A 5,208-nucleotide genomic window follows, 5' to 3' on the forward strand; every position below is an offset into this window, starting at 1 on the left:
AAAAATGTGTAATAATTTTGGTTTAACGACCTCTAATGACCTCTGTGTTGGTCAGAGAAACTCAAAACATGGCTTAAATGAAAGCCAAGAGTGTCCCCTTTAAGATGATACCAAATATTGCATTATAGACCTTTGACAAATGCCCCTACCATGACCCTAAACCAGAGATACAGCAGTCTCAAAAAACAGAATTTTTCCAAAGGGTTTGTTTACTTCATGTAAACAAACCCGATGACTCAGCTACCATTTTGGAAGGGCTATCATACCAAAATATTAACTAGAGACATGTATCTTTTCAAAAAGTATTGATAGACTTTGCCACCCTGAAATGGACAAAAATGTCAAATTTTGGCCTCTGGCCCATGGACTATTAAGGAGCTCCGATCGCTCTGCTGCCACATAAAAGATGGCGGACGCAGTTACGTACGGCTCAGCGCTCCATGAGGCATCTACGTACAGACCCTTTTCACAGTGACGTCAGACAATGGCCGCCATAACTCAAACCTGGGTATCTTTACTTCCGGTGTGATTTTGCCTTGGGAACCAAGCTGAAAAATTCCCGCATTCTCATAATCTTAAGGATATAATAAAAGGTAAGTTTAATAATAACAGCATTTAAGTGTTAGATAGCTGTTATTAATTATTGTAAAATCACCATTCTCTAACTGTGTATAAAATAAACAGCCTCCGATCGGAGAGTAAACCACCTAGCAGCAGCTTTAGCCACATTTAGGAAAAAATATACTCTCTGTCAGCGCTGTAACGTTTAGAGGTTCACTTTCTGTATTTTATAAAACAGTGTTTACGTGTTAGATAACCGTTATTAGTCATTGTCAATTTACCATTCTCCAACCAGCCTCCGATCATGAGTAAACCAGCTAGCAGCAGCTTTAGCCACAGTTAGGAAACATATACACCGCCGCCTGTCAGCGATGTAACGTTTAGAGGTTCATTTTCTGTATTAATGGAAAATAAAGGACATAAAAATAACTTTAATCTGATTACTGGATTTGAAATACGAGCTCGTTAGATTATTCGTTACCGGAAAAAGTGGTCCGATTAGAGGAAGGCATTACAAAGCAGCGGCGGCACCGGACATCTCTGCTTATAACAAACAAACCCCTATTTTATGGGATGAGTGGCAACTCCAGTCTATAATTTAAGAATCTGATCAAGATTAGAGCCTAAAACGTTATAGTTCAAAAACAGTAAAAAGTTCTGGTTAAGGAACAGTTATGTCACGTAGTTAGCTAGCTAACAAAATTCACTAATGCTAAGCTAACGGTTACGCAAAACAAAAATACCTACCTTCATAGTCAAACAGGTATTGTTCGGTAAAGAATTTCTAGCCTTTGTCTAATTTAGATTTTGTTGTCAGAGAAAATTGGTTTGGAAATCGTGATCTATCTTCAAATCTTATTTTAGGCAAATGTTTTAGAGACTGTGTAAACTCCATGCTCCGGTGTTCTGTCTGATCAGCTGTCAGATATATACATATATATAAATATCTAAATCTCTCTTTCTATATATATATGTCTCTATATTGACATATATAGATATATATGTGTCCATTTTACATACATATATATGAAATAGACAACTTTATCGTTACTTACTATGTACACTGGAACTAAGGATACACAGCTTCGAGCCAAATCGGAGGTTGTGTGACGTCATGTGAAAAGGGTCTATAGAGCTTTGGAGCGTGACGTCACTGCTCTAGTCGGAGGGGTATCAGTGCCATCTTAGGGGTCCATAGACAACAGTCTCGCAGTATAAAAAAAAACAGTCTCGCAGATTTTTTCAATCCAAGTTACTTAAAATAATTTAGCTATGGTACGAACTTGCTACGTTATTGTCTGTAATGTCCGATCACACGACTGAAACGGTAAAAGGATATAAGACGGACTTTGGTTTCACTATTATCCTGCTTGGAAACAACGTGAGGAGGCTAAGCTATCGGTGCTAACGAAAAGAAGACGAATGTCCTGTATCAGCGGTGACACGTCTTGATATCACGTTCTCCAAAATCCCCAGATACCTACAAGTTTCCTCCAGACATTTCCTTTCTGGTGAGTGTCTAAATTTGCTTTGTTGGTTTTGTGTCATAATGTTGTTCTATGATTTTGTCCGAGTGTTCTTACGTTCAGTTTCTGTTGTTTAGCTCGGGCTAATATTGTTTATGTAGCATAGTCCGAGTTTTGTCAGTGGACATCGAGGTTATTACATTATTGTGAAGTAAACTATTTTACTAGTGTTATCAAATTTACAGCTTTAATAGCGATGTGTTCTGATATGTCCTCTTAAAGGCAAACCGACGTATGAAATGGATGAGCTCAATCCTGACTGGGGTCCAGCGCTGAATGTGGGTCACTGCGAGGTAAACGCCACAACATCGGACCGACATGGGCGTCAATTAAAGAGGCGATACAGCAAAACCATCAACAGGTTACTGAGACTGATTTCATTATTTACCCCAGAAGAGATAAATAATGAAAACACAGTAGCAGAGGCAACAGAAGAGGAGCAAGTTGGAGAGGCTGAGGAGGAAACCCCAGGAGAGGAGCTCAGCAAGGCTGCAGACTCTGAAGAGGAACAGGAACCATTTGTGTTGAAATACAGTTGGAAGTGGCTGTTCTCTCATTTAATAATTTAATGTATTAAACATTCATGAATCGTTTGATTCAAGCACTTCAAGTTGCATGTAAACGTGAAGAAAAGAATCACATTTTAAGTAACAATTTGATATTTAAATATTCAAGTAATAAACATACATGTAATGAGATTATATTTTTAAATAAATATTTTATGTGATTAAAGGAAACAATTATATAATCAGACATCTGTCAAGACACTGGGTTTTTGGGTTTGTTTTGCTTTTCATTTTATTAACTTTGTGTTTCAATTCACTTAAGTGGTTCATGGTATTTAGTGTAGTTAGAATAATATTATTGCTTTTCCTTGTTTGTCTGAGTCCATGTCAAGCCTTCTTTAATGACTATTCTATTTTATCCTTCTAGTTATTTCTTATTTCAGCCTCCCTGCAGGGTTTCTAGTAATGTTTATTTCTTAATTTGATCACCATAGGTTCAGTTATTGTTCCATGTCTGAGTCTGTATCTTTCTGTGTCATTCTAGTTGGGTTATTTCTTTGTTTAGATCTTCTAGTTTCTCTTGCTCTGTGTTCCTTAGTTCTTATTGTTAGATCAGCCTTGTTTCTACATCCACATAAAGTAAGTCCACTGCCTGCTGCATTTGTGTCCACCGCCACATCATGACACAAACCAGATGAAAGAGCCCATCTTTAAACATTTAATGTGTAATTAAACAATAAAGGTGACAAATTTTATGAAATAGACCACACTTTAATAAATATTTGTTGTATTTAACATATTTCAGGTAAGTGAACATGTAATGACATAGATCCTGGCCTAGAATTTTATGCAATTGAACATTACAGGTAACAAGTGATGATCATCTGAGGTAATACATTTTATGAATTTTCTTTTTTTTAAAATATAATTCTGGTTAAAAAAGGGGTCAAAATGGAATAAAAATATGCCTAATCTATAGTTTAATAGAATAATTGTACACAGATTTTGAGTTAATAGGTTACATGACCTACAAGCTAAGAAAAATAAAAAATTTTGACTGCAGAAATAGCTAAAAAATATATAAAAGGTGTTCAGATGTAATAAAGGTGAGTGTGCCTCATCTATACAATCTAGTAGAACAATTTCAAGCAGATTGAGTTAATGGGACACAATTTGGAAGCTACTGAAGAAAACATTTAATATTAAAATTATTGAATATGACTTAAAATTTTAATAGAAGATAGTGTGCCTCGTGTAATAGCATGAATGTCCACTTTTTGGTATCAGTTGGTCACAAGACAAAGCATTTATGCACAGGAGTGTTCGGAAATTGACAGCAGCAATGTGAAACTCCGAGCGCTTGTGGAGAGACTTAAGAACAGCTGGCCGAAATTAGCGTTCATAAATCGGATCAACCTTGAGCTGAACGTCTCTTACTCCGTGGAGCTCGGTTTATCCAGTATCCAACTTGAAAACAACTTTACTGCGGTTGGTAACACAATGAAAACACCGGTGTTCTGAATAGTTTGTTTTGGTCTGTGGACCCCAGACATGGCGCCGAGCAACGAAAACGTCATATCCTGTGACGTCAACTCCAAAGCTCTATTGATGTCTATGGAAAAGACGACGTCATGGGGTCCTCATTAGTTCTGGTGCCCCCCAATAATGCCTGATTTGTTTTTACATTCTTTTCATTTCTGACGGTGTTGACAAAAACTAGGGACAAATTTCACTGGAGTTGGAAAATATATAAAAATGATTTTTAATTCAATTTATTGATACCCCTATAATTATTTATATGAGTACTTATACTTAATTGTCACAATATATAATTTTAGTATTTCTTTAATTATTTTAAACTATTATAATGTATTGAGTTCTGCTCCAGGACAAGGGCTTTTACAGGCATCATCCACCAACTACAATGTTTAAAATAAAAAAATATTCAGCAAATACCTGGAAAATATACATTGTTGTGCTCACATGACTCAGGTTAGTTGAGTCAGATATTTGAAAAATTATATTTTGTGTATATTTTATTCAAATTTTGTGCTTTATCCATAGGACCTGTTTTGTCCCTATTCTCAAGAATCACTGATATTACCTCTCGTGCCATACTGTCACAACATGACAGTTTTAACAAATGTGTGAAAAAAAATATTTTTATAAAAGTTACAAACTGCAGCTTTAATTTCAATTAGGAGTGAACAGATCAGGAGGGATGTGGGTTATAACTGCTGCTGACTGACTCATCTGTTAAGTGTGGTAAAAGATACAAGGGAAAGTTAAATATATTAATATCTTGGTACTTTTTTTCCTTAATTCATTAAATGCAAGTGAAAAGGAGGTAAACAGTAGTCCATAGCTAAGCTAACTATGCTAAATGGTTGATAATCTCACACAGTCTACCCACCTCTCTTGGAGAAAAACTGGGTTGCAAATTGACACTCTTGCCTTTTTCCCTCTCCCTCTTTTTTTTAAAACCTTTTTTTTTTTTTTAGCAGCATAGCAACAACCACAGTTGTTCTTGTCTTCCACTGACTGCAGCTGAACGGCGTCACCTCAAGCGCTCCAAGAAGGAATGAAACATTTCATGCAGATCCAGGGGGGAGTTC

At 36.2% G+C, this 5,208-nt stretch overlaps 1 long non-coding RNA gene across 1 annotated transcript; it reads left to right on the top strand.

Annotated features, from left to right (window-relative positions):
* The first annotated feature begins 1,745 nt into the window (after positions 1-1,745).
* LOC148153523 (uncharacterized) lies at positions 1,746-3,353 on the top strand. Its single transcript, XR_015761682.1, has 2 exons — positions 1,746-2,072; positions 2,310-3,353. It is a non-coding gene; the product is annotated as an uncharacterized LOC148153523 (long non-coding RNA).
* The last annotated feature ends 1,855 nt before the right edge of the window (positions 3,354-5,208 follow it).

Source organism: Poecilia mexicana, unplaced genomic scaffold (genome assembly GCF_051168715.1).
Source record: "Poecilia mexicana isolate PSO_F unplaced genomic scaffold, ASM5116871v1 scaffold_20, whole genome shotgun sequence".
Lineage (NCBI taxonomy): Eukaryota > Metazoa > Chordata > Actinopteri > Cyprinodontiformes > Poeciliidae > Poecilia > Poecilia mexicana.